At 44.5% G+C, this 14294-nt stretch overlaps 1 long non-coding RNA gene across 1 annotated transcript; it reads left to right on the top strand.

Moving 5' to 3' along the window:
* Positions 1–1327: 1327 nt before the first annotated feature.
* On the top strand, positions 1328–12099 carry LOC145528572 (uncharacterized). Its single transcript, XR_014070517.1, has 3 exons — positions 1328–2234; positions 5060–5564; positions 9634–12099. It is a non-coding gene; the product is annotated as an uncharacterized LOC145528572 (long non-coding RNA).
* Positions 12100–14294: the final 2195 nt, after the last annotated feature.

Here is a 14294-nt window from a genome sequence, read left to right as displayed (position 1 = left end):
TGTCTATCAGCAACTGTCTAGATTCTAAGATGTGAGAACTCCAGATTTGCAAGAGGCCTTAATTTCCAGAGTCATAGGCAGTATATTTCCCTGCATTTCCTGAGCCTTGTGAACCCATTCCTAGCTCATATTGGGTCTTCCCCTGAGGAAACAGGCTTGGGAAATTGTCTAAGAGTGCTGAGTGCCATACTGTTCTTACCTTGATTAGCTGACATTCTAATGGAAATGATCCTGCAGCAAGGAGTAGCAAGCTGCCTGCTTGCACCAGAAATCGAAAAAGTTTGACCAACATCATTTGAATGGATTATCAGGCAGCTGCCAGCCCACACCCTTTTGGCGCCAACAGAGAGAAAATGCTAATTTTGCCAACAAGGTTTAATAACAAGGTTCACACTCAGTATTTGTCCCTGCAGTATCCAAGAATTTTCCAAACAGACCTAGAATCACTGGATCTCTCCTACAGAGATAAGTTGATGGAACTTTTACTCTGAAGGGTGAGTCTTGTTGAAGTGAGTCCTTCCCCAAGGCCACAGCTGGGAGGCCTCACACCACGGCCACAGACATGGAGCCCAGAACGAAGGTCACCTGTGAATCTGACTGAGTCCGTTTGCAACTGTTGCCAAAAGCCCCTGATCATCACTAACAAGCTTCCTGACTCCCTACCAGGTAAAGAGGCCCACTCCAGTAAATACCCTATGGTGCCCCAACCAATCACGTAACATCAACCTTCCAGCAGGAATTTTCTATGTCTTGAAGCCACAAAAGCTGTCGACTTCCCTAGTCTGTCAGCAGGTCGGCCTGCTGTGCTCACAGTGCCCACTTTATCTCTGCTCTTTGTTCATAATAAAAACTCACTCCCTTCTGAAACACTCTATGTCTGGAAATTCTTTTTCAACTCGTGCCCAGACTGCTCAACAAGTCTCCCATCACCAGGGCCGCTTTCCTGGATCACACTCACCATTTGTTGTCCACTCCCAGCTCAGAACAGAAAGGCCCCCTCGGCCTGGTCCTTCCCTCTCACATCCTATGACTGGTCACCAGGAGCTCCTACTGTCCCTGGCCAAGCTGCCTTCTGTGTCCTGGAGAGGCCTCTGTGGTGTCAGGTGGAAGAAACAAGAGGTACCCACACCAGCACAGCAACCAGTACCCCTCTACTGACCTCTTCACTCTGGATGGGCCTTGGGGTGTTTCTGGGGACGTCCCCCAGCATGTCCTTGTTCTCATCTAATCCCAGCACTGCCCAGGTGAGAGTTGCTAAGCTACTCTGTGATGACTGCACAGAGAGAATACTTGTTCACTCTCACCTCCCAGGAGCATGGGATTCTTATGGGCAGGCACCTCCCAAGATATGGAGTTCACCTGGGCAGGTATTTCACAGGGCTCAGCACCCAGGAACTGTCCACAAAGCCCTCATTGCAGAGCACCCCCAGCCCCTCTATTGGACAGATCTGACCTTGAGCCCCTCAGAGCAGGACCTGAGATAACAAACAGCAGCTTCTGGACAGGTCTGTGACCCTGGGCTTCACTGTGTGCAGCCTCCTTCCAGAAGGTTTTCCAGAGGCTTCCATTGCACCTGGCCACTGAGCCTGTCTCTACCTACCACCACCCCCAACCCCTGGGCCCCTATCATTAGAAAAAGGTCTTCCTGAAATTCTCTCCCAGGTGGAGAGAATTTCCTGAAATTCTCTCTCTTGTGGATCAGATAAAATGATTAGAAAACAAGTCAGAGCTGCAGCTCCATATCCATCCTCACCCTCAGGACTCACAGGTGCTCCTGGAACCTTGGCCAGTACAATGAGGCCCATTTTCTGAAACCACAAGCCCATATGGGCAGTGACTGACTGACCTGGCTGGCCTGCCCTTTGCACGTGTGTGTGGGTTGAGATCTATATAAACCCCATCAAGTGCCTGCAGCTGTACTTGATACCATCTTTTCTGCATAGACGTTGCAGGGATGGTTTGGTGAGAGAGAGTAAGGGGCCATGGCATTTCAGGGGATCTGGTCTTTGTGGGGCTCTGCTGGACCTTCTTCAGGAGGTGCTAGGCTGCCACTTGCTAAGGATGGGCTGTGTTGCCTGTTCCTGCTGTTGGAAATCTTCTCAGGCAGAGGTGAGGAAGCAAGAAAACAGGCAGTGGGAGCAGGACAGGACGAGTAACTCAGGTAGGAAAGTGGAAAGTTTCCAGAGGATCACCCAGGCCAGGGCCATCCTGCCTGACCTACAAGAGCCAACTTGGTAAGCGTGCTGTCGCTGGAGTGGCTCCAAACACTTTTCTCCAGCCTGTGAGGTCTTTGCACATATTCAAGTGTTTTACCTGTGAAATGTGGATGAGGTTCGAGAGTGGCTGTCCTGGGGGTCATCCAGCATTTACTTAGAGATGACTCCGTGGGGTCTCCCAGCTACCCACTGAAGACCCTTGTTGGGAGGGGAGGGGTAGGGATTGTGGAAGGGCTGCTGGCTGCACATGAGTAAGTCCCCACCCCTGACTATCTTCAAAATTACTCATCCCTGGAGCAAGCGTCCTAATTGGGGTTTCACCTGTTTAACTAGCGGCTTCTTAATTAGCAATATGAACAGTGATAAAAAATGTCCTCAGTCAGGACTGAGATGTTACACCACATGTACCAGTGTAAGAACCTGAGGAGGTGTGTGCAGCCAGTACCCCTAGGGACAGCCTTCAGACTTGAACCCTCAACATTCTGAAGTACAGCTACTGCTTCAGCATTTCTGAGGGCCCAGTGGTGACTCTAAGGGTTCTGTAATCCAGGCTCTATCTGCCTTTAGTGAGACCCACACTTCTAGGATCTTACAGAGCAGAGTCTGTGTGGCTGCTTTGTAGCTTCTCTAACAAATGATCACAAGATGGGTGGGTTAAAACAACAGGAGTTCATCCTCCCCCAGTCCTGAAAACCAGACACCTGCGATCAAGGTGGCACAGGGCTGAGGTCCCTCCAGAGGCTCCAGGATAGGGTCCTTCCTGCCTTTTCCAGCTTCAGGGGCTCAAGGTGTCCCTGGGCTTGTGGCCCCCTCCCTCCCATCTCTGCCTCTGGCTTTAAGAGGCTTCTCTTCTGTGTCCTCTTTCGTCTCTTTGAAGGACTCTGTCAGTTGGATTGAAGGTCACCCCAACCCTAGATGACCTTACCTTGATATCCTTAGCTACATCTACAAAGGTCCTTTTCCCAGATACGGCCCTGTTCTGCAGGGACACATCTTTGGTGGCCACCATTCACCCCATTCTCTGTGTATCAAACAACACTCATTTTAGGAGATCACCACAGACCCATATAGATGGGTGCAGACAGTGGCCACACACATGGAGTCTGGAGAGAATGAGGCCCTTGGAGTCACCTGGAATGGATGAAGGTCTGGTTTCATCAGGCAAGGGAAATCACAGGGAGAAGAGGGACATGGTCTTGTTCAGGCTTCAAAAAGACCACGTTGGGATGGGATGTGAGATGCACCATGGGGGCAGGGAGCTTTGTCAGGGCCTAATGGAGGGGTTAGGCTTGGGCCAGGACTGTGGATGTTGAGGGGACTTAGTGTGGGGGTTGGCCATACACACTGGAGGAGGAGCTTACAGTCACTGGGGCACGAGGAACTGGGAACCTGGGAGGCCTCCGTGTTCCTGTACCTGAAGAGGAAACGTTAAAATTTTAGATCACTTCCTGCTCCTTCCACCTCTATAACTCAGCTTGCTCCTTGCAAAGTCTGGATCATGTAGGTCACACAGTCTCAGAAAGTAGGGACTTACAATACTTGGAGCTGGAGCTTGCCTCCTTCACCCTGTCCTAGCCCCTGCAAACCTGCTTGATCATGCCTGTCCATGATAATGCAGAGCCCACCTCCCTGACACCCCCACCCCCCACCGCAAGGGGAACTCCTCGCTCTGCTGGAGCACTTCCAGTGGCTGTGGGTGGCCACTGACAGGACTCTGGTCTCCTCAGGACCTGCTGGGGCTTCAGATTCAGGACAGTGTGAGGTTCAGTTCAGGCTGACAGGAGATAGGTCACTACAGGACCCGCATGGTTTCAGCTTTGGGACATTGTGGGGTTCAGCTCAGGCTGACAGGAGATGGATCACCACAGGACCCATGTGGTTTTGGCTTTGGGACATTGTGGGGTTCAGTTCAGGCTGATGGAATCTGGTCTCCTCAGGACCCACTTGGGCTGCAGTTTGGGGGCATTGTGGGGTTCAGTTGAGGCTGACAGGACTCTGTTATCCTCAGGACCCACTGGGGCTTCAGCTTTGAGACATTGTGGGGTTCAGCCGAGTCTGACGGGAGTCTAATTTCCTCAAGATCTGCAAGGAGGTGGTGCTGCTGAAGGAAAATGTGAGGAAAATTGGGATGAGGACCCAGGACTATTAGGGTTTGATGTGGAAAGTTGTGGGATTTTAGTCAGCTTTTGTCTGTGGTATAAGATGGTGTCCTGTATTGCTCCTTGGTGTGTGGTTTCCATTTCTCCCAACATGGTTTATTGGGAGGGACTGTCCTTTTCTGCATGTATATTCTTAGTTCCTTTATTGTAAATTAATTACCATGTACCTGTAGGTTTACTTCTGAGCTCTCTTGTCTCTGTGCCTACTTCTGTGCCAATTCCACAAGTCTTGTGGTGACTTTAGGTGCATACTCTAGATTGAAGTCAGGAATAGACATGCCACCAGCCTGGTCTGCTTTCTTTGGATCTTCTGGTTCTTTTGTGGCTCCACACAGATGTGAAGATTGCTTTTGTTTTTGTGAAAAATATCATTGAATTGTTGGCAGTGATTGCATGAATGTGTATGTTGCTTTGGTTAGAATGGATATTTTAATGGTATTTTCACCCATAAACATGGGCTATCATTTTACTTGTGTCCATTCAGTTTCTTTGATCATTGTCTTGTAGTTTTTAGCTTGCAGGTCTTTCAAGTCCTTGGTTAGATTTCTAGTTGTTTGGCAGGGGTGGGGGATGCAATTGTAAAAGGGATTATTTTCTTAATTTCTCTTTCTAATAGTCCATTATTAGTGTAGAGAATCACAAATGATCTTGCAGTTCTACTGACTTTTGTTTTTGGCCCTACAGCTCGACATGTTGGATGACATGTTCCCTGACAAAGGATGAAACTCGTACTCCCTGCAGTGGAAGTTCAGAGTCTTAACCACTGGGCTGTCAGGCAAGTCCATGAATTCACTTTTAAGTTCTGACAGTTGCTTTGGTGTAGTGTTATGTGGAAAACTAGAATTATGACATCTCATAGTTTCAGTTCCATCTGGGTCATTCACAGCACCCAAGGCATGGTGTCTACTAATAAACTCTTCCTACGGTGTCTTTTAATACCATGTGGATTAGTACAAGGCAATTAGCATCACTACTTTAGATATTAAGAAGAGGTGGCAAGAATACACAGAAGAACTGTACAAAAAAGATCTTCATGACCCAGGTAATCACAATGGTGTGATTCACTCACCTAGAGCCAGACATCCTGGAATGTGAAGCCAAGTGGGCCTTAGAAAGCATCACTATGAACAAAGCTAGTGGAGGTGATGAAATTCCAGTTGAGCTATTTCAAATCGTAAAAGATGATGCTGTGAAAGTGCTGCACTCGATATGCCAGCAAATATGGAAAACTCAGCAGTGGCCACAGGACTGGAAAAGGTCAGTTTTCGTTCCAATCCCAAAGAAAGGCAATGCCCCAGAATGCTCAAACTACCACGCAATTGCACTCATCTCACATGCTAGTAAAGTAATGCTCAAAATTCTCCAAGCCAGGCTTCAGCAATACGTGAACCATGAACTTCCAGATGTTCAAGCTGGTTTTAGAAAAGGCAGAGGAACCAGAGACCAAATTGCTAATATCCGCTGGATCATCGAAAAAGCAAGAGAGTTCCAGAAAAACATCTATTTCTGCTTTATTGACTATGCCAAAGCCTTTGACTGTGTGGATCACAATAAACTGTGGAAAATTCTGAAAGAGATGGGAATACCAGACCATCTGATCTGTCTCTTGAGAAACCTGTATGCAGGTCAGGAAGCAACAGTTAGAACTGGACATGGAACAACAGACTGGTTCCAAATAGGAAAAGGAGTATGTCAAGGCTGTATATTGTCAGCCTGCGTATTTAACTTATATGAGGATACATCATGAGAAATGCTGGGCTGGAAGAAACACAAGCTGTAATCAAGATTGCCGGGAGAAATATCAATAAAGTAAGATATGCAGATGACACCAGCCTTATGTCAGAAAGTGAAGAACTAAAGAGCCTCTTGATGAAAGTGAAAGAGGAGAGTGAAACAATTGGCTTAAAGCTCAACATTCAGTAAAGTAAGATCATGGCATCTGGTCCCATCACTTCACGGGAAATAGATGGGGAAACAGTGGAAACAGTGTCAGACTTTGGTTTTTTGAGCTTTAAAGTCACTGCTGATGGTGATTGCAACCGTGAAATTAAAAGACGCTTATTCCTTGGAAGGAAGGTTATGGGCACCCTAGATAGCATATTTAAAAGCAGAGACATTACTTTGCCAACAAAAGTTCGTCTAATCAAGGCTATGGTTTTTCCAGTTGGTCACGTATGGATGTGAGTGTTGGACAGTGAAGAAAGCTGAGTGCCGCAGAATTGATGCTTTTGAACTGTGGTGTTGGAGAAGACTCTTGAGAGTCCCTTGGACTGTAAGGAGATCCAATCAATCCATCCTAAAGGAGATCAATCCTGGGTGTTCATTGGAAGGACTGATGTTGAAGCTGAAACTCCAATACTTTGGTCACCTCATGCGAAGAGTTGACTCATTGGAAAAGACCCTAATGCTGGGTGGGATTGGGGGCAGGAAGAGAAGGGCACAACAGAGGATGAGATGGTTGGATGGCATCACTGACTCGATAGACATGGATTTGGGTAGACTCCAGGAGTTGGTGATGGACAGAGAGGCCTGGCGTGCTGCAATTCATGGGGTCTCAAAGAGTCAGACATGACTCAGCGACTTAACTGAACTGAACTTTAGTTGAATTTTGTTTGATTAAGTCTTGGCCTCTGTTGCAATATTCAATGTCATCTCTGATTTTCTGGCATGTGACCTACATGGTTGCATTGAAAAGTAATTTACTTTCTAGTAAAATTTCAAATGTTTCGACTTTAAATAGTGGTACAAAGTTTTCTACATTCACATCAAATACTGCAATGTGTTTTACCCAAAACAGGGCCACTTTCCCGGGGATGCGACCCATAACCCCAAAATGGGGGATAATTATGGTTTCCACATTACAATCCTATCCATAGGACCAATTCAACGTTCATCAGCTGCCCAAGCTTTGTGCAAATGACTTTCTCCATTCTAACGCACTTTTCTTTTTCTGGAGCCATCACTGGGGCTTTCCCTCATATTAAAAACCTTCATGGATTTAAAGTGACAAGATGACTATGATCTGGGTGGCTTTTTCTGTGTGGTTTCTTTCACTGGGGATGTTTTCAGTGCTTTTCCATGTTGTTCCATGTGTCATTTTTTCATTGTGCTTACAAACATATAACAACATTTATCATTTGAGTCCTTTTAAGTATGCACTTCTATAGCATTAACTGCACTCACATTGTTGTAAAAATTTTCCCCACCATTCATCTCCAGAATCTTTTCCTTTTCCTGACATGACACTGTAACCATTAAACACTCACCACCCTCAATCCCTGGCCATCTTATTCTACTTGGAATTTGTCTTATATGGATATCTCATACTAGTGGATCATAGCACATTTTTCCTTTTGTGTTCGGCTTGTTTCACTTCGCATAATGACTTGAGGTTTCATCCACATTATAGCATGTGTGAGAGTTATCTTGTTTTTAAAGGTTGAATCATATTCCATTGTGTTTTCACTACATTGTGCTTATCCAGTCATCTGTTGAACACTTGTGTTGCTTCCACCTTTTGGCTACTGTGAATAATGCTGCTATGAATATGGGGTTTTAATATCTGTTCCAGTTCTTGGTTTTAAATATTTTGGGTGTATAACCTGGACCGGAATTGGTAGAGTCTATGTTAACTCTGTGTTTAAGGTTTTGAGAATCCCCCTACTGTTTTCTGCAGCTGTGGCACTATTTTACTATATTCCTTTACATGGCAAAATAACACATGGATGGATTACTATGGATGGATCTACCCAATTTGCTCTTCCATTCACCCGTTGGTGGACATTTTCATTGTTTTTAACTTGGGCTCTCAAGAACACTGCTGCTGTGAATATTGGTGTGCAAGTTTATATTTGAACACCTGTTTTAAATTTTTTGGATGTGTATCTAGGAGTGGAGTTGCCAAAACATATGATAATTCATTTCAGTCACTCAGTCATGTCCGACTCTTTGTGACCCCATGGAATGCAGCACACCAGGCTTCCCTATCCATCACCAACTTCCGGAGCTTGCTCAAACTCATGTCCATTGAGTTGGTGATGCCATCCAACCATCTCAACCTGTTATCCTCTTCTGCTTCTGCCTTCAGTCTTACTCAGCATCAGGGTTTTTTCCAATGAATCAGTTCTTCACATCAAGTGGCCAAAGTATTGCAGTTTCAGCTTCAGCATCAGTCCTTCCAATGAATATTCAAGGATGATTTCCCTTAGGATTGACTGGTTGGATCTCCTTGCAGTTCAAGAGGTTCTTAAGAGTCTTCTCCAATGCCACGGTTCAAAAGCATCACTTCTTAGGCATTTGGTTTTCTTTGTAGTACAGCTCTAACAACTATACATGACTAGTGGAAAAACCATAGCTTTGCGTACACAGACCTTTGTTGGGAATCTCTCTGCTTTTTAATATGCTGTCTAGGTAGGTCATAACTTTTCTTCCAAGGAGCAGGAGTCTTTTAATTTCATGGCTGCAGTCACCATCTGCAGTGATTTTGGAGCATCCCAAAATAAAGTCTGTCACCATTTCCATTGTTTCCCCATCTATTTGCCGTAAAGTGATGGGACCAGACTAACGTGATCTTAGTTTTCTGAATACTGAGTTTTAAAACAACTTTTTCACTCTCCTCTTTCACTTTCATCAAGAGGCTCTTTAGTTCTTCTTTGCTTTCTACATAAGAGTGGTGTCATCTGTGTATCTGAGATTATTGATATTTCTTCCGGCAGTCTTAATTCCAGCTTGTGCTTCATCCAGCCCCAGGATTTCACATGATGTACTCTGCTTATAAGTTAAATAAACAGGGTGACAATATACATCCTTGCCATAATCCTTTCCCGATTTGGAACCAGTCCATTGTTCTATGTCCAGTTCTAGCTGTTGCTTCTTGACCTGCATACAGATTTCTCAGGAGGCAGGTAAGGTGGTTTGGTATTCCCATCTCTAAGAATATTCCACAGTTTGTGGTGATCCACACAGTCAAAGGCTTTGGGCTGTAAATAAAGCAGAAGTAAATGTTTTTCTGAATGTTTTTCTCTCTTGCTTTTTCAATGATCCAATGGATGTTGGCAATTTGGTCTCTGGTTCCTCTGCCTTTTCTAAATCCAGCTTGAACACCTGGAAGTTCATGGTTCACGTTCTGTTGAAGCCTGGCGTGGAGAATTTTGAGCATTACTTTGCTAACGTGTGAGATGAGTGCAAGTGTGCAGTAGTTGGAACATTCGTTGGCATTGCCTTTCTTTGGAATTGGAATGAAAACTGACCTTTTCCAGTCCTGTGGCCACTGCTGAGTGATATAATTATATTTTCATGTTTTTGATAAAATGCTGGTTTTACACACATAGATCACACCATTTTACATCTTCACAAGTAAAGTTTGATTTCCAATTTCTGTACAGTTTCGCCAACATTTGTCATTCGTCTTTATTGTTGATTTCCCCCACGTCCATCCTGAGTGCCTTATTAAGGAGGAAGTCATAATGTAGGACCCACATTTGAGGAGAGGGGAGTTAGCTTCACATGCTTGATGGACAGCTGAATGTCCGTATCAATTATTTAGAATCTTTCTGCATAGAGATTTTTATTCAACACTACTCTTATAACCTATGTTGTTGTTTTTTTAAACCTGTTTGGACACCTGGAAATTATTTTAAACTTTTGAGAGCTTCCCTGGTGGCTCAAACTGTAAAAGCATCTGCTTGCAATGCAGGAGAACTGGGTTTGATCCGTGGGTAGGGAAAATGCCCTGGAGAAGGAAATGGCAACCCATTTCAGTACTCTTACCTGGAAAACTTCATGGATGGAGCAGCCTCTTAGGCTGCAGTCCATGGGGTCGCAGACAGTCAGACATGACTGAGAGACTTCACTATCACTTTCTTTTGACTATAATCCAGCCAATTAAACTTCTTAGTTCATTCTTGCTTTGGCTATTGAGAGCTTTTTCCGTGCTATCCTGATTTTATTTTTACATAACTCAGCTTTCATGGGGTTTTTTGGTTCTTCTTTCTCATATTTTAAGATTATACTGATTTTCATATTTACTGTCTCAGTACTAGTATCAACCACATATTTAAAGTGTCCTTGTTCCTTTTTAATAAAAAATGATAATAAAATTTTGCATGTGGGAACTTAATAATCTCAGCAGAAAATGAATGGAAATACATATGGATGTATCCCAGACTATGCATACACACGGTTATGAAGATTTTCACATGGAGCTCTGTGGTTTTGTATTAGGCTAAAGATAGTTTATAGTGATGTCTCCAACCTGATCTCTTATGACACAGGTATTATAACCTTTTCCCTTTGTCTGCCTGTAACTTCCCACTCCAGTGGTAAGAAACTTGGCTTCCACTACTTGTCATTTATCAAATTCAGTGCTTGCTCCATTAGATGACTGATATGGTAGTTTCGGTCCTGTTAGCTACAACACCCTGCAGAAAGAACTTACAGAGCCCATTGCTTATGTTTCATACATTTTTGCCTTTGGCCTGCAGATTCTATTCATTTCCACAGTGAACTTAGGTCAGATAATTTTGTCCTAACACTAAGAGTGGCTTTTGAAAAAATTTCTTCTTCTTTTTTAATTTCTTGGCTGTACTGTGGCATGTGGAATTTTAGGTCCCTGACTAGGAATTGAACCCACCTCTCCTTCATTGGTAACGTGGAATCTTAACCACTGGCCCACCAGGGAAGTCTGAAGTTTTTCGTATATTTTGCAATCTGTTAGATTCTTTGTTAAATTCTGCATTCCAGTCTTTGACACTCTCATACCATAAACAAATAAATGTTAATAGGTAATAATTTACTTGTTGGGTTCTGAAAACAAACATCTATGTGCTTAGACAAATGCATAGTGGCAGGTATTCATCATTAAAATACCATGTGAAATATTTCAGCCACATATTCCATAAACTGTTTATCATGTCTGTTTTACCTTTTCTAAAATGTCTTATAAGGTCATACAGTGTATAGCACTTGAGGCTGGAATCCTTCACTTAGTAATATAAGTGTTAGATTTATGCTTTTCTTTTTCTTTTTATGAATGTGTTGGTCGTTCATTCCTTTATATCTCTGAATACTATTGTATTGCATTATGTGAGAGGAAAAATAATTTTCCCTCTACCCTCAATGTTCTTCATTGAGATTCTCGTAATGAAAGGGAGATGGACTGGAGAAAAACAATCAGAAGTTTAATATATGCCATGCATGCCTTCTGTATAGTTGAAAGATACCTGGGAAAACTGAGTCGCTTCCTGAAATGGTCCAAGACTTTACCTTAAATGCTATCATCAGCTAAGAATGAAAGGAGGAGGTTAGGGAATGGAAGAAGCCATTTAAGGGAGATTATTACTTGAAGCACAGTAAACAAAGGTATGGTGGTTATGCAGATTAACATCCAGGTCCATTCCATAGATCTTCTTGATATTTAGTCAAGTCATTTAGTCAAGTCAAGTCATTCTTAATATTTAATCATACTCCATTTCCTTGTTCAGAGAGGGACACATCCTTACAGATGGAGATATACTTAATAAATGTAAATCTACTTCATAAAATGGCATTTCTACTTGGTTTTCAAAGATTCCCCGAGGGCTGCTGTTTTTTAAACTAATCAGTCTAAAATAATCCTTTTGTCAAATGGGCATATTTTGGGTGTGCTGTTTTGTGCTCCCCTTGAAATGTCTGCAGCCATGAAATTAAAAGACACTTACTTAAAAAATAAAAAAAAAAAAATAAAAGACGCTTACTCCTTGGAAGGAAGGTTATGGCCAACCTAGATAGCATGTTTAAAAGCAGAGACATTACTTTGCCAACAAAAGTTCATCTAGTCAAGGCTATGGTTTTTCCAGTGGTCATGTATGCATGTGAGAGTTGGACGGTGAAGAAAGCTGAGCACTGCAGAATTGATGCTTTTGAACTGTGGTGTTGGAGAAGACTCTTGAGAGTCCCTTGGACTGCAAGGAGATCCAATCAATCCATCCTAAAAGAGATCAATCCTGGGTGTTCATTGGAAGGTCTGATGTTGAAGCTGAAGCTCCAATACTTTGGGCACCTCATGCGAAGGGTTGACTCATTGGAAAAGACCCTAATGCTGGGTAGGATTGGGGGCAGGAGGAGAAGGGGACGACAGAGGATGAGATGGTTGGATGGCATCACCGACTCGATGAACATGAGTTTGGGTAGTCTCCGAGAGTTGGTGATAGACAGAGAGGCCTGGCGTGCTGCAATTCACGGGGTCGCAGAGAGTAGGACATGATTGAGCGACTGAACTGAAATGAACTGAACTGAAATGTCTGTGCGCTAATTTACCTATGAATGCACATCTATGGGAAGATATCCTGATATTTTTAAGTTTTTAATTATTATGAATTATGAATCTAGCTCTCGTACATTACTTGATGCTAGATTTTATTTCAGTTTTCCAAAGCAGTTGTCTAAATACAAGAGGTGCACTTGTTGATTCCTAAGGTGAGACTCTTTAAATTTGGAGAAATGTGCCAAACTGTCTTCCAAAGTTGACTGTACATGCATTCCACCAGCATCTTGAGTATACTCTTGTATGCTTATTTACAATCTCTTTATCTTCTTTGGCCAGGTGTGTGTTTCAATCTTCATCAAATTTGGATGCTGTGTATACAATCTTGAATAATTGAACTTTTCTAAGAATCTGTCCATTTCTTCCATTTATTGATTTTACTGACATATAGTTGTTCATAATAGTCGAATATAATCCATTTATTTCTGCATTGTCTGTTGTAACCACTACCCAGGTGCAGGTTCTGGGAGGTGGGTTCACCATGGGGACTGCGGATGTGTGACCCCAATAGAGGGTCTACGAGGTGGGGTCACCCTTAAGACTGTGGACATGTGACCCCAGGTACACTACTGGGAGGTGGGGTCAACCTGGAGACTGTGGATGTGTGAGCCTAGGTGTGGAGTCTGGGAGGTGGGGTCACCCAGGAGTGTGGACTTATGAAGCCAGGTACAGGGTCTTGAGGGTGGGATCACCCTGGAGACTGAACATGTGATCTCTGGTACAGGATGTGGGGAGGGGTGTCACCTTTGAGACTGTGGATATGTGACCCCAGGAACAGGTCTAGAGGGTGAGGTCACCCTGGAGACTGTGGATGTGTGACCCCAGGTACAGGGCCTGGGGAGGGTTTCACCATGGAGACTGAATGTGTGACCACAGGAAAAGGGTCTGGAGTGTGGGGTCACCCTTGAGACTGTGGACGTGCGTCTGCAGGTACAGGGTCTGGGAGGGTGTAACCCTGGAGACTGGAAATTTGACCTCAGGTGGAGGCACTGTGAGGTGTTGTCACCCCAGAGACTGAGGACGTGTGACTCCAGGTTCAGAGTCTGGGAGGGGTGTCACCCTGGGGACAGTGGACATCAGACCCTGGGTTCAGGATCTGGGTGGTGGGGTCACCCTGGAGACTGTGGATGTGTGAACCCACAAACAGGGTCTTGAGTGTGGGGTCACTCTGGAGACTGTGGATGTGCGATCCCAGTTGCAGGGTGTAGGGAGCATGTGCACCATGAAGACGGTGGATGTGTGACCCCAGGTTCTAGTCTGGAGGGTGCAGTCACCCTGGAAACTGTGGACATGTGACCCCAGTTTCAGGGTCTGAAAGGGTGTCACCCTGGAAACTGTAGATATGTAACCCCAGATTCAGGGTCTGAGGAGAAGTGTCATCCTGGAGACTGTGGCTATGTGACCCCATGAACAGAGACTGGGGTGGTCACCCTGGAGAATGTGGATATGTGACCCCAGCGGAACGGACAAGAGGAGGTACCCTGGAGACTGTGGACGTGTGACTCCAAGTACAGTGTCTGGGAGGGATCACTCAGGGGACTGTAGCTGTGTGACCCTAGGTATAGGGTTTGGGAGAGTGTCACCTTGCAGATAGTGGACATGTGACCCCAGGTGCAG

Source organism: Giraffa tippelskirchi, chromosome 12 (genome assembly GCF_054371585.1).
Source record: "Giraffa tippelskirchi isolate mGirTip1 chromosome 12, T2T-mGirTip1v1.2.pri, whole genome shotgun sequence".
In the NCBI taxonomy this organism is placed as follows: Eukaryota; Metazoa; Chordata; class Mammalia; order Artiodactyla; family Giraffidae; genus Giraffa; species Giraffa tippelskirchi.
Note: the sequence above shows the minus strand (reverse complement) of the source record. Positions and strands in the feature narration are given on the sequence as shown.